The 27,020-nt window shown below is 43.0% G+C and overlaps 1 long non-coding RNA gene across 2 annotated transcripts in view; it reads right to left on the bottom strand.

Annotated features, from left to right (window-relative positions):
• The window catches only part of LOC118155336 (uncharacterized), a 100,655-nt gene extending 76,226 nt beyond the window's left edge, over positions 1-24,429 (bottom strand). For both annotated transcript variants that reach the window (XR_004745701.3, XR_004745700.3), the window contains exons 1-2: positions 16,876-24,429; positions 16,127-16,214 (exon numbers count right to left, since the gene is read on the bottom strand). This is a non-coding gene — a long non-coding RNA (uncharacterized LOC118155336). The remainder of the gene's footprint in view (positions 1-16,126; positions 16,215-16,875) is intronic.
• Between the last annotated feature and the right edge of the window lie 2,591 nt (positions 24,430-27,020).

Below are 27,020 nucleotides of genomic sequence, written 5' to 3' on the forward strand. Positions count from 1 at the left end.
ATACATACACACACCTTCACAAATTAATTCCAGGGCATCCTTCATTTTTTCACCTGATTGGACACGTGATTCTACGCCCAATGTGAGTGGAGAAGAAGCTCCAACTCAAGGACGTGGTGCCAACCTGTTCTGGAAGAAGGGAGGAAGGATGGGATTAAGGTTTCAGTAGAAACTATGCCATTCTCTTCCTGTTCCAATCCCCATGGCAGTGTAAATGTGAAAGTAGCCCCAGCCCAAGCCTAAAGGAAGAATAATCTATTATTTATGGATGTAAACAGTAAAGCCATGGAGTACTTAAAGCACAGATACTGGAGGGAAAATGCCTGGATTTAACTCCAAGCTCTAAAGGTTATTACCTGTGCCACCACAGATAAACCATTTAATCCCATTATTGCTTCAGTTTCCTAGTTGGCTAAGGGGAATAAGAAGGAGGAGGAGGAGGAGAAAGAGGAGGAAAAAGGCAAGGGGGAGGAGGAGAAAGAGGAGGAAAAAGGCGAGGGGGAGGAGGAGGGGGAGGGGAAGGGGGAAGGAGGAGAAGGAAGAGAAGGAGGAGGAGAAGGAAGAGGGAAGAAGGAAGAAGAAGAGGAAAGAAGGAAGAAGAGGAGGTGGAGGAGGAGGTGGAAGAGCAGCAAGATGTTGGAATAGAAAGCTCCACCTATCATCTCCCCTGCAAGGACACCAAGTTAATAACTACGTATACAGAAAAAAAAATCTTCATAAGAACCAAAAATCAGGTGAGCCCTCACAGTATCTGGTTTTAACTCCATATCACAGTATAAGATATAAAGAGAAACAACAAAAAGTTAAAAAGCAGGGAAACAAAGTTATGGCATATAGTTTTTATTTTTTATTCTTTGCTTGTTTATGCAAACAGCATTAAGTTGTCATGAGGTTAAAATAATGGATTATAAGATAGTATTTGTAAGCTTCATGGTAACTTCAAACCAAAAAACATGCAATGGAGACACAAAAAATAAAAAGCAAGAAACTAAATCATATCACCAGAGATCATCACCTTTACTAAAGGAAAACAGATAGGAAAAAAAAAGGAAGAGAATACTATAAAATAATCAGAAAACAAACAACAAAATGGAAGGAGTAAGTTCTTACTTATCAATAACATCATTGAATGTAAATGGACTAAACTCTCTAATTAAAAGACATAGACCAGTTGAATGGATGAAAAGCAAGACCCAATGATCTGCTGCCTACAAGAAACACACTTCCCCTATAAAGACACACACAGACCAAAAATAAAGAAATGGAAAAGACATTCCATGACAATGGAAACCAGAAAAGAACAGGAGCAGCTATACTTATGTCAGATAAAATAGACTTCAAAATAAAAACTATAAGAAGCGACAAAGAAGGTCACTAATGATAAAGGGGTCAATTCAGCAAGAGGGTATAACAATTTTAAATATATAAGCACGCAACACTGGATCACCCAGATACACAAAGCAAATGTTATTAGAGCTAAAAAGAGACATAGTCCCCAATACAGTAACAGCTGGAAACTTTGACACCCTGCTTTCAGCATTGGACAGATCTTCCAGATGGAAAATCAACAAAGAAACATTAGACTTAATCTCCACTACAGGCCAAATGGATCTAATAGATATTGATAAAACATTTCATCCAATGGTCTCAGAATACACATTCTTCTTAATACATGCATCATTCTCAAGGATAGGCCCTATGTTAGGTCACAAAACAAGTCTTAAAACATTCAAAAACATTGAAATAGTATCAAGCATTTTCTCTGACCACAATGGAATAAAACTAGAGATTAGGCCAGGCGCAGTGGCTCAAGCCTGTAATCCCAACATTTTGGGAGGCCAAGACAGGTGGATCACGAGGTCAAGAGATCGAGACCATTCTGGTCAACATGGTGAAACCTTGTCTCTATTAAAAATACAAAAAAATAGCTTGGAACGGTGGCATGTGCCAGCTACTCAGGAGGCTGAGGCAGGAGAATTGCCTGAACCCAGGAGGCGGAGGTCGCGGTGAGCCGAGATCGCGCCATTGCACTCCAGCCTGGGTAACAAGAGCAAAACTCCGTCTCAAAAAAAAAAAAAACTAGAGATTAATAACAAAAGAAATTTTGAAAACTATGCAAACACATAGAAATTAAACAATATGCTCCTGAATGACCAGGAGTTCAATACATTGGAGAGATCATACATCATGATCAATGAAGAAATTAAGAAGGAAATGAAACATTTTCTTGAAACAAATGACAATAGAAACACAACATACCAAAACCTATAAGGTAAAGCAAAACCAGGACTAAGAGGGAAGTTTATGGCTGTAAGTGCCTACATCAAAAAAAGAGAAAAAAAATCATAAACAACCTAATGATGCATCTTAAGGAATGAGGAAAGCAAGAACAAATCAAACCCAAAATTAGTAGAAGAAATAATAAAGATCAGAGCAGAAATTAATGAAATTGAAGTGAAAAAATACAAAAGATCAATGAAACAAAAAGTTGGATGCTGAAAAGTTAAACAAAATTGACAAACCTTGAGCCAGACTAACTAAGAAAAAAGAGAGAAGACACAAAAATCAGAAATGGAAAAGGAGACATTACAACTAATACAAAAGAAATTCAAAGGGTTATTAGAGGCTACTATGAGCAACTATATTTCAATAAATTAGAAAATCTAGAACAAATGGACAAATTTCTGCACACATACAGTCTACCAAGATTGAACCAGGAAGAAATCCAAAACTGGACAAACCAGTAACAAGTAACAAGATCAAAGCCATAACAAAAACTCTCCCAGTAAAGAAAAGCCCAGAACCAATGGCTTCACTGATGAATTCTACCAAGCATTTAAAAAAGAACTAATGTCAACTCTACTTAAGCTATCACAAAAAAATAGAGAAGCAGGGAACACTTCCAAACTCATTCTACAAGGCCAATATTACCCAGATACCAAAACCAGATAAAGACACATCAGTAGAAGGAAACTACAGGCCAGAATCTCTAAGAATATTAATGCAAATTTTTTCAACAAAATACTAGGAAACCAAATTCAACAATACATTGGAGAGATCATGCATCACAATCAAGTGGGATTTATCCCTGGGATGCAAGAATGGCTCAACGTACCAAATGCTATGCAAAGACAGTTCAACATATCAAATCAATCAATGTGATACATCAATAGAATGAAAGATAAAAACCATATGATTATTTCAATTGATGCTGAAAAAGCATTTGATAAAATTCAACATTCCTTCATGGTAAAAACCCTCAAAAAACTGAGTATAGAAGGAACATAACATAATAAAAGCCATATACAACAGACCCACAGCTAATATCATACTGAATGGGGAAAAACTGAAAGCCTCTCCTCTAAGATCTGGAACATGACCAGTATGCCCACTGATATCACTGTTATCCAGCACAGTACTGGAAGTCCTAGCTAGAGCAATCAGACAAGAGAAAGCTATAAAGGGGATCCAAATTAGAAAAGAATTCAAATCATCCTTGTTTGCAGATGATATAATCCTGTATTTGGAAAAATCTAAAGACTATACAAGAAATCTATTAGAACTGATGAACAAATTCAGTTGCGGGATGCAAAATCAACCTACAAAAATCAGTAGTATTTCTATATGCCAACAGTGAACAATCTGAAAAAGAAATTAAAAAATTATCCTACTTACAATAGCCACATATAAAATTAAATACCTAGGAATCAACTAAAGAAGTGAAAGATCTCTGTAATAAAAACTATTAAACACTGTGAAAGAAACTATAGAGGACAAAAAAATGGAAAAATATTCAATGTTTATGAAATGGATGAATCAATGTTGTTAAAATATCTGTACTACCAAAGCAATCTACAGATTCAATGCAATCCCTATCAAAATATCAATGACATTCTTCACAGAAATAGAACAAGAATCCTAAAATTTATTTGGGAACACACACACACACAGAGAGAGAGAGAGAGAGAGAGAATAGCCAAAGTCATCCTAAGCAAAGAGAACAAAACTGGAAGAATCACATTACCTGGCTTCAAACTACTACACAGCTATAGTACTGTAACACTACTTTTGGTTACTATGGGGCTACAGTAACCAAAACAGGATGGTACTGGCATAAAAATAGACACATATACCAATGGAACAGAAGAGAGAATCCAGAAACAAATCCATACACCTACAGTGAACACATTTTCGACAAAGGTGCCAAGTATATACACTGAAGAAAAGACAGTCTCTTCAATAAATGGTTCAGGGAAAACTGGATATCCATATGCAGAAGAATAAAACTACTGCAGAAATAGATGAGAGGGCTGGGTGCAGTGGCTCACGTCTATAATCCCAGCACTTTGGGAGGTTGAGGTGGGCGGATCACAAGGCCAGTAGTACAAGACCAGCCTGACCAACATGATGAAACCCCGTCTCTACTGAAAATACAAAAATTAGCCGGGTGTGTTGGTGCACGCCTATAGTCCCAGCTACTTAGGAGGCTGAGGCAGGGGAGGCGGACATTGCAGTGAGCCAAGATCAGGCCATGGCACTCCAGCCTAGGTGACAGAGTGAGACCCCATCACAAAAGAAAGAAAGAAAAAAGAAATAGGTGAGACCCCTATTTCTCACCATATGCAAAAATCAAATCAAAATGGATTAAAGACTTACTCTAAGACCTGAAAGTATGAAACTGCTATAAAAAAACATTGTGGAAAATCTCCAGGATATTGGTCTGGGCAAAAATTTCTTGAGCAATATTCCACAAGCACAGGCAACCAAAGGTAAAAGGGGAAAGTGGGATTATACCAAGTTTAAAAGCTTCAGTAGAGCAAAGGAAACAATCAACAAAGTGAAGAGTCAACACACAGAATGGGAGAAAATATTTGCAAACTACCCATCTGATAAAGGATTCATAACCAGAATATATAAGGAGTTCAAACAACTCTTTAGGAAAACATCTAATCCAATCAAAAAATGGGCAAAATATTTGAATAGATATCTCTCAAAAGAAGACATACAAATGGCAAACAGGCATATGAAAAGGTGTTCAACATCATTCATCATCAGAGAAATGCAAATAAAAACAACAATAAGATACCATCTCACCCCAGTTAAAATAGCTTATATCCAAAAGTCAGGCAATAACAAATGCTGGTGAGAATGTGGAGAAAAAGAGAACCCTTACATGTTGTTGGTGGGAATGTACAACTACTATGAAGAACAGTTTGGAAGTTCCTCAAAAAACTAAAAATAGAGCTCCTGTACGTTCCAGCAATCTCACTGCTGGGTATTTTCCCAAAAGAAAGGAAAAAGAAACCAGCATATCGAAGAGATATCTGCACTTCTATGTTTGTTGCAGCTTTTACAATAGCTAAGATTTGGAAGCAATCTAAATGTCCATCAACAATGAATGGGTAAAGAAAATGTGGTACAGATCCACAATGGCGTACTAGAGCCGTAAAAAAGAATGAGAGCCTGTCATTTGCAACAACATGGATGGAACTGGAGTAGGTATACTCTGGTTATATATATATATATATATATATATATATATATATATATATATCTACTATGTAAGTATATATACCTACATATAAATATATATATACTTACATATAAATATAAATGTATATCTACATAGTAGATATACATTTACTATCTACTATACTATATAAATGTATATCTACATAGTAGATATACTACCTAAAAATCTTACCAAAGACTGTAGGTATACATATATATTTATGGGGCACATGAAATGTTTTGATATAGGCATACAATATGAAATAAGCACATCATGGAGAATGGGGTACAATGAGTTACAATTACCCACTCTTCATGATGTGCTTATTTCATATTGTATGCCTATATCACCATCCTTCAGCAATCCTGCAAACCCACCTCATTCTCATCTGTTGCCCTTTTCCCTCTCACTCACTGGCCCACTGCTGTCAAGAGGGAAGGCTGACGCTGGCCTTGATTCCTTGGGAAGAGCCAGCAGAACCAGTTCTCTCCCTGATGACTGAGAAAGGATTTTTTTTAAGTTTCTCTGAACTGAGGTTGAAGAGAAGGGAAGCAAAAGAGAAGGGGCTGGTGGTGGTATCTGAGGAGCTCCTTGGGCTCTGGCATTTTCCCACAACTCTCTAAGACTTGCTTTAAATGAAGAAATGGAACCTTTAAACAAGAGTGTGGACTTCAGAGAAATGATCTCTGCCTTTTGTCCCAAATGCCCTGCATCCCAACTGGACTTGAGCAGCATGATTCTCCCAGAATGTCCCGCCCCACCAGGAGGCAGCAGTTGGGCATAGATGGTTGGGATGGTGTTAAAGCAGAGAAGACCTAAAATACCCCTTTGTGTTTCCCACTGAACAGAAAGGTATGGAGAACAGTAGTAGACCCTCTCTGTGCCCCAGAGGAGTGTGGGGGAAAAGAGAAAACCAACCTGAAAAGTTAGTAAAGCCCTGATGTGGGGACCACACAGCTGAAATGGATAGGATCACACGGCTGCAGGCCAGCTAGCAACTTGGTGCTCTAGTAGATGCCAGTGTGGCAGGATGCCAAGCCCTGAGCACAAGGAGTTTCACCCATTTCAGTGAGTAACAGAATGGAAAGATACCAACAGCCAGGGGCCTGATCCTCTTGCCACTGAAGTTATGATGCTACCTAAGACCCCTGGATCTCCCAACCCCACTGCCAACTCAGGTTGGGAGTGAGGTCAGGGATTAAAATCTTGAATTAACTCAAGTAAAAGCCTGAAATAAATAACTTTACCTCAAAAGAACTGAGATTAAATTTTCTTCCAGAAGTGAAATGGAGTTTGAAATAGAGAATTACTTGAGTCATAGAAAAACAGAGCACAGGGACTGAAAACTCATACTGACCAAATCATCAGATGGTAGCAATGCCTAGGATGCATGTTCAAGAGTGCCCCCTACACTGTGCCTCACAGTGCAAGATGACTTTGAGAATTCTGCTTAGGCAGTCCTCAATATGGCCAGTTTCTTACTGAAGGAATAACCCTCCTAGGTGGAAAGCTGCTAGAAATGACAGAAAAAGAAGAAAGAAGCAAGACATCATGGCGTAGGTAACTGAGGACTTACGGTGACTATGTAGGACCCGCTGTGGCTGGGCAAAGGCAGTACAGCCTGCTAGACAGAGCCCTGAATTTGAGTCAGAGATCTTGAGTTCAAATCCCAGTCCCTTACTTTGCTCTATAATCCTGAGCAAGCACTTGAGCGTCGGAGAAGCTCAGCCTCCTTATCTATAAGTAGCTTCTCCAGGTTGGGGTTAAATGAGAGCAGGTATGGAAAGTCCCCTCACAAAGCCAGACATGTGATAGATGTTCAGTGAGTATCTGATGAAGAATAAAACCCTGTTTCTAAGTCCTTTACTTCCAGACCTGGCCTGGCTTCTCCCAAGTTGATGGTCCTGCTTTCCACGCCTGCTTCCAACTCTGGCTCTGGTCTTGGACTGAGTGGGTGGATGACCCAGAACCAGGATGCTACCCACAGTGATTCAAGTATTACTTGCTCTTTAGATTCTCGAAGCTAGATGGCTAAACAGCCCTGAGTCCCCACCCCAACCCTACAAACCCCCATTCACACATATGCCTTCCTTGCTGGCTAGACCTGTGAGGTGCCACCATGTCATGGGGCTAACCTGGACCTTTGTGGCCAGAGGAGCTGTAAATCCCTTGTTTCAGAGACACCATGGAGTTTTATCTTATAACTGAGGATGAAGGGGCTATTTAAAATAAACAGACAGTTTGGGCATTATAACTAAGCCAGAGGAAACTTTTACAGCAATATCCTATCATCCAGTTTAAATGGTGTTCAGGCCAGGGTGCTCCTGGGGGCTCTTTGTGAAGGAAGCAGAGGTGATGAATTCCTCCCTCAGTAATAAAAGGAGCAGAATCCGGAAAGAGGAGTAGCACTTTAGAAGGGGTGGTTCTTTAAAAACTTCCTGGGGCTGGTAGGAAGGAAAAGGGGGTACACTGGGAGCCAGATACTGAGAGGGATCCAGAGGCCTTACCAGTGGGAGGCCTGCATGCCTCCCTGACAGCTTGATATATTTCAGTGATGGAAACTGCTGACCGTACTTTTTCTGTTTAAGTTAGCACATTTTGTTGGCTTCCTTGTGGTAGGCGTTGAGTTATTCTTTCCCAGCTCCCCATCTGTATCACTTTTCTCTCTTTAGCACACTTATGTCAGGGTCCACATTCTTAATAATGAAGTCAAAATGCTCTGTTGTCAAGGCTTCCAGAAAAAAAAATGCTAAACACAAAGAAGCTGTTAAGGCAGCTGGGATTACACCGGGAGGGAGGGATAAGTTCAAACTGCACTCCATGGAACCTGTAAAAACTCCATCAGCTTTACCAGTTTCTCTCCAGCCTCCACATCCTCAAGGACCTCATTGTCCCTAAAGAAACCCATTAGTGTGCACAGGCTAATGAGACCCTCCAATCACTAGAACAGGAGAGACTCAATGAGGATCCCATTTCTGCACACTTGGCAGCAGGCTGCTGGAAACACCTGGTCCTCCATCCACCTGCCAGGCTCAGGGCAGCACTGACTCCTTCGACCTCGGCTATGCCAGGAATTTTGCTTGAAGAGACACCCCAAGGAGTGAGGACATCTTTTATCTGGGGGACACTGTGTCACAGTTTTATCCTTAAACAATTGTTTTCAGGGAGACTGTCTTGCAATGAAAATGAGTTTTTTTCCTGAAAGCCAGTGTGGAGACATTAGTAGTAACCAGATGTTTATTTTCTGAAATAAGGAATTCTTCTCAGAGATTTGGAGGGTGGCATATGATGAGGGGCATGGCAACCCCCACTTAAACAGGGATTAACCTTCATAGACTAAGCACACTTATTCCATTGCTAACCGCGTTTCCACTGATAAGAACTACTTGGAGCCTGAAGTAGCCCAATGCAACAGACAGAGAAGCAGCTGTGTAGCTGCCCCTGCATCTTCCTCTACAGCTTCACTCCTCCAAGAGCACCACATGGCCCTGCACTGGTGGTTTCCCCTCATGATGACGCCAACCCATCTGTACTCCCACAGCTCTCATGGTGACACCAGCCCATCTCTACTTCCACAGACACACACCATGTTGTCTGCCTAGCTAGAGGTCCAGCCAATACTTTGTAAGTCTTAGGAGTCAATGCATCCACCCACATAGTTTAAATATTGGGTATGTGACCTTGGGCAAGTCATCTAATCTCTCCGAATCACAGTGAAATAAGAATACTAGTACCTCTCGTGCTGGGTTGTTGTGAATATTAGAATTAATGTCAGGAAAGCTTCCTACCATCTAAGAGGCATTGAATAAATGGTGTCTGGAAGTCACAGTAGCGGCAGATGAGTTGTATATTTAGAATAGTGAGTACTCACTCCAGCCATGCATTTTACTGATCTGGCTCAGCGGCTTTAAGATGTTTTATAGCAGCAGAATTCCCCTTCCTTCCTGATGAAATCAGACACAAAATCTCCATTTCATAAAGCAAGTAACAGGGCATTGCTCTGGCAGAAGCCGGACAGACAGCCAGGACCCCTGCCCACCTGGCTCCCCCAGCTTTCTGTGGAAGTTCCTCAAGTTCCTGCATGAAATTCCAGGATAACTCACAACGGTTCAAAAACCATAGGTTTCATTTACAATTGCCATTTTATTTACCAATGCCAGGGACCTGAAAGGTAGAGTCTGAGCTTAAGGGCTATCCAAACATGTCACCCTAAGTGTGGTCACTTTGGGATAAAGCAGTTCCTTGCCACATAGGACTATCAGTGCTCACGTAGAGGCCTTCCCTTCACTCACCTGCACAAGCAAAATGCCCCGCCACAAACCTTTCCTGTCTCCAGCCAGTCTTACTCATGCCTACCTGAAACCTCTGTCCCACACCAGCGCCTATCTTATTTACCTCTCAATGTGACAACCACAACTCATACATTGAGCTTGGCTTTACTTTTAAAATGTCATCTCCCATTATGAGAGTTTATTTTGCATTTATATGGCAGTTTATATATTCATCTAATTGGTTCGTTGTCCTGACCAAACATGGCAGGTTTGTGGAACAGGATGTTACATGGAAGTTTCAGCAGAGGTCCAAAGACAGTGGGAACTGCATTCCAAAGGAGGTGCCAAAGAAGATGCGGGATTTTCAAAATAGGTGCTGAGAACCAGCTCCCCAGTTCTTAGACCCTTCTTCCACAATGAAGGAGGGTGGCAATTGAGGCATTTCTCAAGAGGATCTCTTTGGAGAGAGCTGTAGTATGAGAGGGGTAGGGGGTCCCACCTAACTCCTGGTCATGTGGCCTTCAAGGAAATAGGAGATTTTTAGAGAGAACTGTGGACATGTGGGGGTAGCTTCTTCCTACCACACCTGCTTTAGTGAGGTCAGAGGTAGTTCCTTTCCCCTCATCTCAATTTTTTTAAAGGTTGGTTTTAAGGAGAAAAAGAATATGTCCTGGCTGTCTGACCGACACAGAGGTCCAGTGTGAAGGCAGGTGGCTAGCTGCTTCAAAAGCAGAGTGAAAGAAATACAAAAGGCTCCCCAGCTTGTGGGGCAAAAACGATATAAGTGATTTTCACAGATCAGATGTGGGCCTCCCATGGGAGCTAGCTGGCGTTGGCTTGTCTTAAGTTGTTCCCAAGAAGACCAGCTAAAGGGAAAACAGAGAGAAGCTGAACAGATGGCTGGATTGTCAGGGCATGAGGAGGAAGAGCCATCTGGAATAGAGAAGCTCTATCAAGGGGATGCAGGTGAGTGACCACCAGCCACAGAGCAGGGGCGCCTCCACGGAGAAAGCAGCAGCCCCCAAGGCAATCTGAAATTCCTGCCAAGCCAAGAGGGCCCCAGAGCAGAGTGGCACAGCAGTGGCTCTCAGATGGAGCTCCTGCCTCTCTCTCTCTCTCTGGATTCTAACCACAAAGCACAGCTATCAGGATGGGAGAAGAGAAAAAAAAATCAATGGGAAAAGAAAGAAGAAAATGACCACAGCCCTTCCTGCCTGCAGCATGCTCAACCTGTGGGAGGGAAGAAACCCTGACTTTAAATCAAATTCCTGGAATTCGACATTTTAATCACCAGACTGAGATTATTTTTATTACACAAAAGTAACCAGAAAGAATCATGCAACTGCCTGATTTTTCAGCTAGTGGCAGGGGAAAGTTAGTCCCAGGGTCTGGATTAAAGGGACAGTGAAAGACAAAAACAGTTACTTTATAATTGTATAGTTATATGTGCTTGGTCGACAGTAGGCGTTAACATGGACCAGTCTCTCACCATTAAGAGTAATAGGTACCATTCAGAACTTTTTATGTGGCTTAGGTAAGAAAGGAAATTTACTGGCTTATACAACTAGGATGTCCAAAGATAAAGCTGGTGCTGGGAGCTCAAATGGAACCATCGCCTCTCTCTTGCTCATCTAGTGCTGTTAATGCATGGAACTCATTTTCTTCCAATGCAAATTGGCTTTATTTGTGCAGAAGGTGCAGCCACAGGCAGGCAGCTATAGATGTGCATAATCCCAGCTTAGGTCCAGAAGAAAGAGAGAGCTTCTTGCTTTCAGCATCCATAAACAAAATCCCAGGGGAGTGCCTGATTGGCTTGTCTTGAGCCACGTGCCCACCTGATCGATGTCCAGGAGGGGCCGGGTACTTGATCTTGCAATGTTGCATGGAAGAGGTGTCTCACTCCAAAGGAAGTGGGCTGGGACTACTTGAAGAATGGGACAGGTGGGGGTGCAGACCAGAACAACAAATGCCATAGTTTTCCACGTTGTGTAGCACAGGAAAATGCAGCTCAAATATGTTAGCTGCATACTCTTCCTATGCGTAGAAAATAATGATTATTATAACAATATCTTACCACTGAGTATCTCTGCTTATACTTCTTCCCTCAGTCAGAGATGTACTCTATCAAAATTCTGCTCATTTTTAAAGCTCAGCTCAAATATCATCTCATCCATGAAGCCTCTCATGAATTCCAGAAATGAAAATGAATGGATCCTATTACTGAAGTCTTATTGTATTCGTACAGTTCTCAGCCTGGGTTCTGCAGCAGAATCAGTGAGCAGCTGGTTGAAATGCCAGCCCTCTATCAAATCTGCCCTGACCTCAAAGGCACAAATACTCTTCTCTCTACTCCTGTAATAATTAAAGCCTTCTAAAACCATCACTTTCTTGTCAACTGCTTCTGCACTCGCACCCAGATTACTGCTTCTATGAAAGCACTTGGCTTTACATTTGGTACATCAGGAAATTGTGCTTTATTGAGCCAGGCAGGAATTCCTTTTACACATTGTGCTAGTTTTAAAATATGTTGACAAATTTTTGAAACTCCTCCCTTCAAGAGGCGGAGTCTAATTCCCCTCCCTTTGAGCATGGGTGGGAACAGCTACTTGCTTCTAATGAATTGAGAAAAAGGTTCTGTGATAGCACGCAAGGTAAGAAGTGGTGCTGCAACCTCTCTTGCTCTCTCCTGAATTGCTCGCTCTGGGTAAAGTGACTCACAACTGCCAGATTGTGGGAACACTCAAACAGCCTATGGAGAGCCCACATGGGAAGGAACTGAGGCCTCCTGCCAACAATATGTGAGTGAGCATCTCCAAAGCAGATTGTCCAGCCCCAGCCAAGCCTCCAGATGATGGCAGCCCTGCTGGTAGCTGACTGCAACCGCAGGAGACTCCCTGAGCCAGAACCTCCCAGCTAAGCTGCTCCTTACATCTTGACCCATAGAAACTGAAATAACAAATGTTTATTGCTTTAAGTCACTAAATTTTGGGATAATTTGTGACACAGCAATAGATAACAAATGCATATACTTAGATGTGGTAAGCGTGCTTAAGACTGGGTGTCTTAGCATGGGTTCCTCAGAAAACAGAGCCTGAGGAAAAAGCTAACGTGCTAGCACTAAACTACAGAGCTTATCGCAGGGAAGCAGGAGCGAGAGCAAACCTCACAGTGCATTACTAAGCTGTGCCCGCTCAGGATCACTTGCCACTGATTGTTCCATCTTGCAGACTGATTCCGAAAGGCTGTGAGTTCACACGCATCTCAGGTCAGTTTGTAGAGAGGGTAGAAGTGAACAGAATGTATCTATCTGCTCTTATCTCCCTGTAGTCAAGGTTTCTTCACAGGACATTAACACTGTATATTTCCTGGCATGTTTGTATGGTCTCCAAGCAGGTCCCTGGTGTCACATGCCTTGGGATGAACAAGGAAACACCACCTTCCTAGGCATGGGCACTGCCGGGTTGTGACCACCTGAGACCAGTTGTGGCTTACACAAAATTGGTCACCAATTAGCAGCTCGCGCAGAACAGATGGGCAAAGGTCCTAGACAGATGGGGCTAAGAAGGCTCCAGTGGCACAGAAGAGGTGCCTGATAGTCAGGGCATGGGTGGTGCGGCGTGTTATCTGTAAGTTTCCTCAAAACTCAGATGTGGAAAGGGGTAAGATCATCAGTGAAAACGGCACAAAACACTGTCTAGGATCAGCCAAACTCCAATCAAAGGGACCTGGTCATAACGTCAGGATTGCAACCAGGAAACTCAGATGCCTAAGTAATTGAATTAAATCCTTAAATTAAGTCCAAAAATGCAGGTATTGCTAGAAATGGAGAGTGCCAGCAGCATTAAGAGATGGAAGTTCAGCAAGAGAAGAGTGGGCGGCAGCTCCCACCATGTCCAGGGGAGAGGGTACCCCAATTTGTGCACCTGAATATACGACCAGTAAGGCAGGCAAACCCCGAAACGAGAACTTGGTGACAGCAGCCATTAAGGGCTCATATAGATGAGTCCCCTTGTTCTAGTCTTGAGCTTACCAAGTAACTGCCTCTATATCATTCATCTTCCCAAGTAAACATACCAAAAGGGAGAGAATGTTCTGATACACAAGCAAAAGTATCAGATTCGAACCATTCAGCCCACTTGAGGTGTAGGTATAATCACCATTCTTACTTATCCAATTAATTGCTCATGCTCTCCCCTGCAGCCATGTACCAGGTGACCAGCCAGCCTACTGCAATGAAACCCAGTGCCTCTTTTCCCAAACCACGGCGCAGGATTTAAAACAACCACATGCAAACAAGAAGTTGGGTCTACACAGTATGGGTGGACGTGCACACACCATAGACACTGGTGTCAGACTGGGCTGGGTCAGCAATGCTCAGGGCGCGTGAAGAGGAAGGGCACCTTCCTGGGCTTCTGCCTGGAGGGACACTGGCACCCAGCTCTCCAGCCTGCGAGGAGCTCGGCCAACCATTCCAGGGTGGGTCCTTTTCAAGAACAACACATGGCTCCTCCTCCTCCAGGTACTCTGTCCACTTGTTTCACTGAGGTCAGCTGGCATAGAGCCCACCCTGCCTCTCAGAGGAGGCAAACTACATGTGCTCCCCTGGAATGTCCCCTCTTTCTCTCTTCTCCACCTAGAGCACCTGTCCTCCAGGGGCAAGGGAGAAAAGCTCCTGCTGCTGTCTGATGTTGACATCAGCCTCCCACAGCTGTCTCTTTTATCCAGAGGTGGGCTTAATACCTTCCCTGGCACAGACTAAAGTACAGCCATTCAGGGTTACACTGCATTTCATTTATTCCCCCATTGGTTCATCCATCAAATGCTGTGCGGTTCCTACTTAGAAGCAGAGCAGTCATGATAGAAATGAGACTACGGATTCAGAAATTGCTGACACATGGCTTTTCACACACTTCAACCGTGCGCCTAAAGACGTGAGAGACGGATCAGCCTGAAGTCGGGTGGCTGCCTCACCTCAGTTCAGGTGTGAACACACCAGTTTTCTGGGTTCTCTCTCAAATCCACTCACTGTCTCCTTCCCAGAAATTGTTTTCAGATCCACAGGGTTGAGGCCTTTATATTCACAAATAAACAAACTTAGACACCGCATTTGAAACGTGACTCAAGGGTATATTATGAAAGCCAGGGAAATAACAGCAAATAAAGACAAAACATATATCTGAATAGAGATTCAGATACACATTTAGAAAGAAAAGGAGTCATAGCATTCCTTCAGAAGAAGGATGAGAGCAGGGCACCGAGGCAGTGAAACTATAGATATCTGTATTCATTGAGTCTTTAACTTTTAGAACACATGACATTGAATCCGACAGATTCTACAGTGTCAGTTTCCTCATCCCAGAGGGACAGGTGCCCTGGGAGAAGGAGGAGACCTGGACTTGGGGTCAGGTCCCAGATGACTGCAGAAAAGATGCTGGGCTGACACAGGGGAAACCCTGCCACTGAGCAGGGCTCACAGCCCAGAGGGGAAATACTGCTAAACAGAAGCACAAAAACCTCCCAGAATATTCAAGCTGACTGTGCATCAGAATCACTGGAGGCGGTTTGTTTTTAAATCATTCATGCCAAAGCCCACCCCTGTCTCCTGAATCTGAATCTCAAGCTCAGACATCACCTCTGCTGTCGAGCTTCTCTGACGCCTCCAGACAACACCGCTCCCTCGCCTGTGACCCTGTACACGTCCCCACATTGGGTTTTTGTCACCTTCCTCCTTTTGTGTTTGCCTACCCTCTAGCTCCCACTGGACTCTGAGCGTGGTGAGCCAGAGAAATAGCTGTCATTTGATTATAAAGGCTTTTTTCCCGAGGAAGTGGTTGAATATTCAGAATTAAAGTTTAGAGGTTTTTTTTTTTTTTTTGAGACGGAGTTTCGCTCTTGTTACCCAGGCTGGAGTGCAATGGCGCAATCTCGGCTCACCGCAACCTCCGCCTCCTGGGCTCAGGCAATTCTCCTGCCTCAGCCTCCCGAGTAGCTGGGATTACAGGCACGCGCCACCATGCCCAGCTAATTTTTTGTATTTTTAGTAGAGACGGGGTTTCACCATGTTGACCTGGATGGTCTCAATCTCTATACTAATGCTTAGAATCATAGGTAACATTTCCTCTTTAATACTGATCTGGGCCCCCCACTGATCATTTTTGGAATTTAGAAGTAAATTTCCTGAGACTGCTATCATAGGCCTGAGATATGCTCACCAGTCTAGTAGTGACCATGCTTGCATCTTGTTCAGCCACAGGACTGCAAGGCGAGCCCTGAGCAGGGAGTGGCTGTCAGGCAACCCAGCACAGAAAGCTGCTCTCACTTTCTCTCTCAGCCAGTGACTCACCTGCAGCCGCTGCATGACAGGGACCTCAGGCAGTAGATGGGACACTATGAACATCACCCAGTTGCTAATTCTCACATTTTTGAAAGACCTAGAAATGGAAAAACAGAGTATCATAAGCCCTAGAACCATGTGATATCTCTCCACTCCACAAAGTTCATTTTCTACTGCTAATGTCATCAGCTCTGTCATCTGGTAGTGACATATAGTGTTTTTCCTCAAAGCCCCTCTGGTAGCAAATGTCCCATGGGATCACCTTCTCAGTCAGCTGAGGCAGAATCACGATATTCTGGAAATGCAAAGCAGACAGAGCTCTTTTTACTAAGAGCAGAAGTGTTCACATCTCTTGGAAACCTACTAAGGGTCAGCCACTTCATACGTCTTATTTTACTTAATCCTCACACTAACACCGACATGTAGGTTTCACTGGTCTCATATTTGAGATAAAAAAAACTGAGGTTTGGAAAAGCAATGTGATCCTTTCAAGGTTACATGTCTAGTAACCCAGATCTATATAATCTAAAAGCCTCTATTTCTCGAAGTGGGGATTATATACAAGACAACATGCCTGGATCACAAGAGGTCTCATGGTTAAACACAGCACATCCTCTTAAGTGTTGAATTTATTCAATGGTAAATAATTTAAAACACTGGTTTTTTTTTTTTAATTGAAGTACACATGAATGCATTGCGGGGGAATACAAACTTGCATAAAATTTAAAGAAAAAAATGTAAAATTTTGAGAAACTCACACTGATGGAAAGCTACTTCTTCTGGCTTTGCTCCCAGACCCTCAGTGTTCTCTCCAGAGTCCTCTGCCATGAGGAAGATCCTGGTAGAAAGATGTAAAGGCATGACCATAGGCCCTCAGTTTCAGCCCAAACAGGTCTCAGGAATGGCACCCCCAAGTGGAGGAGAGGGAAAGAATTGTCATCGAAGAGCCAAGAGTAGTCACTGCATGTTGCGGCAAGGCTCTGTTTCAATGCCTGTCACTGGAGGAACATAAATTATATAAGTCCCTGGGCTGCCAGGCCCCTTCCCAACTAACTCATGCTCTCATAAGGTTTCCAGAGTTTTCCAGTGTGGAGAGGAGAATCTGTCACCGAGTAAATCAGCCAGAGGCAGGTCTAGCCTCCCCTTAATCCTGGCCCAATGCTACTTTTTATCACTAGCCCTCCCATTGCCAGACCTTACTTCCCCTAAGTCCTTGCTATCTTTTTCACTAAAACACCCTGAATCATCTCTGAGGTGGCTGCAATCGCCAGGGACCCGATCCTGAGGTAGGTAGGCTAGTCTATGCTCAGCCCAAGGCTTGGAATGCCTCCAGAGAAGTCAGTCACTGAATTTCAAAGAGGATGAAAGGAAGGACACCAATCAGGCCCTTGGCCAAGCTGAGCTGGGCACGTCATGGCCTCACATCTTGATATCTTTGAAGTTAATAGGATAGCCAAGAAAATTACCAAATAAAGCAAAGAAGGGCACAGCCTCATGTGACTACGGAAAGGAGACCCTGATCAAGAGGGAACAGAAGCAAAGCTCTTGAAGTGGCCCCATACCTACAAGCATGCTGCTGCCAGTCCATGCCATGCCCAGTTCCCCAAACACACCTGCTTGCTGGCACCACTGACTCACTGACCCTTGCCATTCCCTTTCACCGGGACCTCTGCCCTGCTCACTGCATGGCTAATTCCTACTCACTACTTGTGCGTGGCCTCAGCTTTGATGCCACTTCTCCCAGAAAGATTTCCCTGATTCTCCGCAGTCTGGGAACTTCCTGTTTACTTCCTAGGAACACCCCACATTTCCCCCATCCAGATGCTTACCAGATGCATAATTGCCTATATATTTTTAAGCTCACAAGAGCATAAATCCCCAGAGACAATGCCAGCGATACAGTAGATACTCCCATTGTCTTCTGAATGAAAGAAAATTAAAGACATGCTTTAAGTCCCCGAGGAGGCCCGTTAGACCACAGGGATACCCTTTCTTGGCAATTCATCTAGCCTCAGAAACCCAGAGCAACAAAGGGCTGCTTTTGAGAGAGCTGAGAAGTGGGGAGGCAAACAACTAAGCACCTACTACCTGCATGAGGACACAGGGACAGAACAGAAAAGGTCTTTTCATTGCAGAAAGTCAGTCTAATGAGGGAGACTATTAGGCTCACAATAGCAGGGACAGATTGCTTCAGTACAAAGCTGGAATGGGGACAAATGTGCAAACCAAACTGGCTGAGTGATGCCTTTGCTTACATACTAATCTTACTGCTCAGAACGTCACACAAGACAAAGATTTCGGGAGAAAATATTCATGAGAACTTTGGCAGCTATATTTGTAAGGTAATTGACAGTCAACAAAATTCATATATATCATTTTAATTCATCTTACTCATGTATCAAATATTTGAGGGTGCTTATTTATACTACACTTAACATCTAGTGTTAGGAAGGCTGGGAGAATTCAAAAGTGACTGTCTTCAAGGAGCTTGGAGTCAAGTGGAAGAGATACAGGCAACCTTAATTCAAGGCAGAGAGACGAAAACCAGGTAAGTCAAGGTTGTTTTGGTTGTAAAAGACTCACTCTGGCTTAACTAACAAAGGAAATGTTCTTCTCACCTAATTTAAATGTTACCAGAAAGGGGTGTCTGGTTCGAATGTGTCTGACAAAAATAACCAGGAGTATCTTTAAAGCCCAGGTTTAGCTTTGTCCAGCAGCTTGAATAATGTCCACCAGCCACTTCTCTAATCTCTTGACTTTGCCTTGGCTTGGCCGACATCACTCTCAGGCCCCACATGGCAGCCACTCACAGCTTCAGGCTCACAGTTTCCAAGGCCGAAATTGACCTGAAAATAGGGCTTCTCTTCTATAGCTTTTAACAAAAGACCAAGGCCTAATTACCCTTGGCCTGGATGATGATCATGAGCCAACCAATGAGCCATGGGAATAGAATTAGAGGACTGTAACCCTAGGCCATGTCACCCTACCTCACCCAGCTCCAAAGCCGGTGTGGGGTCAGGCCCACCCAAAATGCATAAGCTGTGTAGTAAAGTGTCATAAAAACAATCTGGTAACTGGTCAGGGGCAGTGGCTCACGCCCATAATCCCAGTGCTTTGGGAGGCCAAGGCAGGAGGATCTCTTAAGCCCAAGAGTTTGAGACTAGCCTGGGCAACACAGCAAGACCCTGTCTCTATAAAATATACTTTTTAAATTAGTCAAGTGTGGTGGCAGGCACGTGTAGTCCCAGTTATTCAGGAGGTGGAGGTGGGAGGATCGCTTGAGCCCAGTAGTGTGAGGTTACAATGAGCTATAATCATGCCACTGCACTCCTGCCTGGGAGACAGAGCTGTTAGCTTGGTGCAAAAGTAATTGCAGGTTTTGCAAATATTCTTAATTGCCAAAACTGCAATTACTTTGGCAGCAACCTAATAGAATTTGTCTCAAAAGAAAAAAGAAAAAAAATCAATCTGATAAAATGCTTGACGCTTAGTCCTCACACCAGCTTTGTGTTTCCACCCATTTTACAAGTGGGGAAAATGACACCAGTAAGAGCCTGGTCTTCTCTCTCAGTCCTATGCTCCTCCCATGAGTGCTTTCCTGATAATAATTATTAGCACTTAATTATAATAGCAATTAATTATTAACAGGGGAAATGCCTAGGGCACTGCTGAAATCTGGAGTGGGACAATTCTGCCTTGTGTGGGACTGTCTCAAGCATTACAAACATTTCACTACACTCATGGCTCTAATACCAGTGACACTTGCTTCCCAGCATTGTGACAACTAAGATGTTCGCACATCCTTTCAAAAAGTCCCCTGAGGGAGGTAGCACCTCCCCCATTTGAGAAAAACTGTATGTTACCACAAGTGAACCTTGTAATCAAGAGGTTCATACTTTCTGGAGTTTAAACGTAAGCTCTAACCTCTGGCTTTAAAGATACTCTGAGCTTTTTTTTTTTTTTTTTTAATTTATTTATTTTATTATTTTTTTTTATTTTAAAAGTCTTGTTTATTTTGTTTACTGCTGAATCTCCATTGCCAGATACTTCCAGGCACACAGTTGGTGGTCACTTATATTTAATGGATATTTAATGAACGAATACTATTGGCACACTGGGATTCCACAGATTTAGTTGAGTTTCAGGCACAGAAGGCCATGAAGGCCATGTGCTCAAAAGCATGTCTTAGGAGACCACTGGCTCCTGTGATAGCCTGGGCTTTTTTCCTGGGCAAAGTCTTACTTGCTAGAGAAATATTATCCCCTGAGAATGAGGATTGATTTAGGATATGTGCACACTAATCTAATTCTATCATTTGAGCAACTCTAAGAAGTGATCCATTATTGTGACACAAACAATCCCAAGGAATTCTGTTGCTCTCTTTGGACCAAAGACTGTGTGTAATAAACTTCTGGAGAAAATACACTGTGAAGGCTGGGCATGGAGGCACATGCCTGTGATCCCAGCACTTTGGGAGGCCAAGGCTAGAGGACTATTTTTCGCAATACCCAAAAGGTGAAAACAACTGAAATGTCTGTCAATATATACTTACAATGGAATATTTTTCAGCCCTAAGATGTAATGAAGCTTTAACATATGTTACAATATGGATTGAACACGGAAAACATTATGCTAAGTGAAATCAGCCGGCAATAAAAGGATGAATATTATATAATTTCACTTATATGAAATATCTAGAATAGACACTCAGAGACACAAAGTAGAGGGGCTGGAGAGAGTCTGGAATGGGATGTTATTGTTTAATGGATTTGCATTGGGAATATATGTCGTTTAATGGATTTACAATGGAAGTGATGAAAAGGTTGGGTATAGATAGTGGTAACAGGTTGCACAACATTATGAATATAATTAATGCCACTCAATTGAACACTTAAAAATGGTTTAAAGAAACTAGGCAACTGGCCCTTGGGCTGCAATTTACTAACCCACGGCCTAGAATACTACCTATTTTGAATGATATTCCATGTGTGCTTAAAAATAATGTATGTTCTGCTGTTGTTGAGTGAAGTAGTCTACAAATGTCAGGTGAAGTTGATTATTTCTCCTTTTTTTTTTTCTTTGAGACAGGGTCTTGTTGCTCTGTTGCCAGGCTGAGTGCGGTGATGCAATAACAGCATGCTGCAACCTCCACTTCCTGGGCTTAAGCCATCCTCTCACCTCAGCTTCCTGAGTAGTTGGGACTACAGGTGTATACCACCACACCCAGCTAGTTTTACTCTGAGCTTTTGATTGAACATAACTTAGACATCATCTGGCCGAAGCCCCTGGGCCAGTAGTTCTGGCCTGGAGGAGAACGGGTAAGCAAGGGTGAAAGGGAAGAAGATGGGCTGGGAATGCATCCCTGAGAGGTGAGTATGAAAGGTTGCAGGTGGGAGGTTTCAGCTTCCCATTAATGCTTCTCTTATTCAGAAGTGAAATCACAGAATTATTGCATTTTTTATAGTCAGGATTCAAACTGTTTCTTAGGAAAGAGGGTATTTGTCCTCCCTTACTTGAGTAAGATGAGAAATTACAGAATTGTGGAAAGTAGAATGTTCACTTCTGGACAATACTCACCAAGAGAGATGTTGCCAAACTGACCTGCAGACAGGGTAGGTGGGAATGTAAAACTAGGTCAGCACGTGAAGAACATTCCATGGAACAGGCAGATTTATGCCTGGCAAAATACTCAAAGTGAGACAAGAAATTCGCCTCGTAAGATACTGAAGACTATCACCTAGGAGTAGACTTGGAATTACTCTACATATCCCAAATGGACAAAACCAGTTCCAATAGGACCTGAAAACAGCTGGACCATGAGAGATATCTAATGACAGAATGAGCCGTCTGGGAAGAGACTGACTTCCCCACTGCTGGAAGCATCCAAGCACACACTGAGATGTTGAAGTGGGTTTAAGTTTAGTCTCTCAAACATTCCGATGCAACACAAAATGGATGAAGTTTAAATGCTCCACACATTGCTAACAGACCATGTCAAAGGCATGTGAACCAGAGCAACTCCATCTTGAATAGGAGCTGGGTAAAATGAGGCTGAAACCCACTGGGCTGCATTCCCAGATGATTAAAGCATTGTAAGTCACAGGATGAGATAGGAGACCAGCACAAAATACATGTCATAAAGACTCTGCTGATAAAACAGGTTGCAGTAAAGGAGCCAGCCCAAATCACCCAAACCAAGATGGTGACGAGAGGGCAATGAGAGTGACCTCTGGTCATCCTCACTGCTACACTCCCACCAGCGCCATGACAGTTTACAAATGCCATGGCAACATCAGGAAGTTACCCTATATGGTCTGAAAAGGGGAGGTGCAAATAATCCACCCCTTGTTTAGCATATCATCAAGAAATAACCATAAAAATGGGCAACCAGCAGCCCTCTTGGCTGCTCTGTCTATGGAGTAGCCATTCTTTTACTCCTTTACTTTCTTAATAAACTTGCTTTCACTTTATTCTCTGGACTTGCCCTGAATTATTTCCTGGGAAAAATCCAAGAACTCTCTGTTGGGGTCTGAATCTGGACCCTTCTCCTGTAACAACCACATAAAGATAATTAGTTGTAAACTATGTTCAATATCCATTAGAGTAACTATAAGGCAAGACCTCTTCTGAATGCACTCAAAAAACCTGTCAGAACATGCACGTGGGGGACATTATTGTAGGGTAATTTTGAATCTGTCATAATCAACAAAGAAAAAATGGAAATCTCTAATAAACTTTCATACTTTATTGATAATGCGGTGCCTTTACCAAAACAAGTAGTTACCTGGTTAAGAACTGCCAGCCTAAGGGGTGTGCTAGATGACCACTAGGCTTTGTCCAACCAGAGTGGAGTCTACGGAACTCTATGGTCTACAGTGCCTAGAGCATGCTCAGTAATCAACCCCCGAAATTCCAGCTGCATGCCATTTACCTTTGTGCTTCTGACTATCCCATGGACAATCAGAGGTCCACAGACAACCAAAGGTTAAAATAAGATGGACCTTACATGTCACACACTGCCTGGGGGAGTGCTTGCAAGTTTCACAAAGCAATTGGAACCTCGCTATGTCACTCCCTCGTCTGAAGTACCCGAGGAGACAGCTCTCTTTATAAAGGGTCATTTCTATCCCGCAGCTGAGCTCTGGGACAGAAATGATGTTTGGCATTACCAGCCTCTAGCAACGAAGCCATTTTAAATCAGAAATGCTGTGGGAGTGTGGGATGCCAGACTGGGTTTTAGAGAGGCTGGAAAGCTCCGATCTTGCCTGGCAAGGCTGTCAGATGGATCTCTCCAACTCTTTGGTCTTCACAGCCTCTGGAGCTGAACTAGCTGTTCACTGCACATTTTCATGACCATCAAGTCCCTGTGAATGGAAATGTTCTATTTCATACTGTAGGGTTTGGTGTGAATTCCAGATCACAGCTTAGGTTAAGTTACAAAACATGGCTGTCTCTGTGGAACACCAGAGGCATTGCAGATTATTTGAGTGAATGTACAGAAAGCTAAGGAAGAGTAGGATTTGGTCTTTGTCAAAAGGTCTAGAGTGGCTGTGCCTAATTCTTTATCTTATAAAGAAATCAATGCATATTTTACTGCCATAACACCCCTTCCTTCATATCACCAAACTCATTCTTCTACTATTCAGAATAAAGGAATGTCGCTGCTGCTTAGTTGCAAGGGTTCATGGCAGCAAACATTCTTCAGGAGAGATTTATAGCTTTCTGGATGGTGCTGCCCCCATCTCGTTGCTATGGTTAGAGTACATGCTGCCTCTCTCTTCTAACCTTCTTATGCAGCACCGTGGCTATCACTCATTTGTGCTATTCATGCTCCCGCAAATTAAAGCAGAGGTGTTGCCCTCCTCTCAGGGTGCTTCCTGTAAAACTGAGCAAAATGAATATTCATCCTCATGCATTCAAAAAATATTTACTGAACACTGATATGTGCTTGTCTGGTATCTCAAGTTAATTTTGTTTATCTGAACTCATCTAGTTTACAGATGGATTAGCTTTCCCTTATATTATTTGTCAAATATTCTAAATAAATAATACAAAGGCAGAGACTCTATAAAAATTATAAAAATGAAAGTGTCATATCTCAGGATTCTCTAGTCAACCTTTTTTCCTTTCTCTTCTCACTCCACACTTCTCCCTGGAGTATAAAATACCCTTTAATGATTATAATTCGCACCTAAAGTCTCTATCATCAGTCCACATATGACAGCTGAATTTCATACCTATATGTCCAACTTCTAACCAGTTGTCTTCAGAAGTCTGGCAAGAAATCAGATTCCTGACATTCCCAAACCAGAATTCACCATCTGACAAAGCTCCCACCCCACTTCTCCTTCCCTCTCCTCCACCCCTTCCTCTCCCAACACACCCGCTTCCTCCCTGCGCTCCAGGTTTTAGCTGGTGGTACCGCCTGGCAGAAACATTGCTGTTTCATTGGACTCCTTTTCCTTCACCCTCCACATTAAATCAGAGAACAAATCCCACTTATTGAACCTCCCAAAGAGTCCTCACAGCTCTTTTTTTTCCCTTTCTTTCCCACGGCCACCACAGAGGCCTCCATGCCTCTCACGTGGACTATTTCCCCGATCGGTATTCTCGCCTGCAGTTTAACAGCCTCCGACCAGAAGTGGAGGTTCTCTCCGTGGGATCTAAAACACGTATCTGATGGTGTCACCACCACCCTACAAAAATGCTTCTAGTTTTTCTCATCATCTGTGAAATGAAATCCAGTGTCCTTAGAGGGTTCAGATCCTCCCACTCCCCCTGCATCAAATCTGCACTGTAGGCTTCCCCAACCTTAGTAATCAGTAGCAGCCTATTTCTTGCTGCCATATCTTTGCCTTTGTTTCCACTGCCTGAAATCTTTCCTCACTTCATCCGATAACTTTTTATAATTCAAATGATTCTTATTTGTGCTTCAAAACTCACTCATAGCCTCCTCCTGGAAGCCTTTCCTAACTCACCTGCTACTTCTTGTTTCTGCATCTTATATGCCAATTTTCTATTGTTCTATTTTGCTTTGGTTTGTTGTTTTGTTTTGCTTTGTTTTTATATAAGACAAGGTCCTGCTTTGTTACCAAGGCTGAAGTGCAGTGGCACAATCTCAGCCTCAGCCTCCTGGGGCTCAAGCAATCCTCCCACCTTGGCCTCCCTAGTAGCTGGGACTACAGGCACATACCACTACATCTGACTAATTTTACTTTTTGTAGAGACAAGGTCTCACTATATTGTCCAGGGTGCTCAAACTCCTGGGAGCAATCGTCCGGGATTATAGACACGTGCCACCATGCCCAGCCTGCTATTATTCTTATACATAAATTGTCACTGGGGATCCCCTATTACACCATGGGCTTCCTGAGGGCAAGGATTGTTTTATTTCTCTGCTGCCTCTGTTCTAGGTACTGTGCCTGGCACATGGTACAAGCAAATGAATCTTTGTAGATATAAATAGATGCTCCCACTAGACTCCAAAGTGTGCATGTGTTGGACGGGGGTGGTGGGTGAGAGAAAGAGAGAAAAGGAGAGGAGAGGAGGGAGGGAGAGGGATTAAAAAAAAACCACCAACAATTTTCTAGTTCTTTAAAAATGGAGGATTAGATTCACCTCTGAGGTTGCGTTGTTTCTTGTGTCTGGAAAACTTTAATGACCCTTTATGCAAACACGAGACTATCATGCTCAATTGCAACTGAAAGTTTTTAGAGGCAATGAGGAGCTCAACCGCTCTGCATGGAATGCAAAGGTAGTCTTTACTGATGCTACAGAGGCATCCCCAGGATTATTATACTATGGGGAGGCTGGCAGTAGACTGAGATGAGGGAAATGGAGTGCTCCCCTGGGTGTTGGTGGAGTGAGGCTCTGGACCTCTGATCTGCGGTGGGAACTTGTAAAAGCACTCCTATTGTAGGGAAGCAAATAAGCCCCGGCAAGGCCTCAGGCTGGTTTCGAGGGGAGCCAGGACCAGGAGGGGTGCCCTGTGGAAGAGCATGACCAGAGGACCAGAGAAAAGACACACGTGGAAGTATCCAATTTTATGGGACCCTGACTTACTGTGTCATTCCTCCTGTTACCCCATTCTTCAGTAAAGCTTTTTTAAGTGTAACAGCCCCATCTTGGTTGAGATTTGGGGAATTAATACAGCAACCAGTGTCCGCCGTCACTGAATCAACACAAAGACCACCAAGATAGTCTCACATTGAGTCAGAGTTTATTATGCACCAGGTAAAGGAGAATCAAGTTTCTTCTTCTTCTTTTTTTTTTTTTTTCTGTTTAAATATTTTATTTTAAAAATAATTTATTTCTTTAAATTTATTTTTTAAGTTCTGGGATGTACATGCAGGACATGGAGGTTTGTTGCATAGGTAAATGTGTGCCATGGTGGTTGGCTGCACCTGTCAACCCATCACCTACATATTAAGCTCCGCATGCATTTGCTATTTATACTAGACAATCAAGTTTCTTAAGAAAGTCAGTAAAAGTTCCCCAAACTGAAAGTGAAAAGGGTAGATACAGCATGGAGAAGGAGAAGTTTTTCCCCAGCTTCTGAGTGGTTCAAAGTGAATCATAAAATCTCTCTTGAGTTTGGTTATTTTTCTGGTTTTGAATCATTGAGGTGCAGGTGTGGTTCTCAAACAGGTCCAGAATGGGCTGCATAAGGCTCTAGAGATCTCAGTGTCATGCAGTGGGCAAATGTGAATGGGCATGCTGGAGGCTTGGTAAAATTGGTTTAACATTATGGTTAGGATAAAACAGTACCCAGGTCACATAACAGTCTGAGTTTTAACACAGATAGGAAGTTACTACAGTTAGAGGCCTGATGTCAGGCCAAGAGGACAAGCGATGACCTGGGTGAATTTTGAAATATATAAGCATTCCTGAGAGATTCCCAGGG

The sequence above is a fragment of the Callithrix jacchus genome, chromosome 1, assembly GCF_049354715.1.
Source record: "Callithrix jacchus isolate 240 chromosome 1, calJac240_pri, whole genome shotgun sequence".
NCBI classification, from domain to species: domain Eukaryota; kingdom Metazoa; phylum Chordata; class Mammalia; order Primates; family Cebidae; genus Callithrix; species Callithrix jacchus.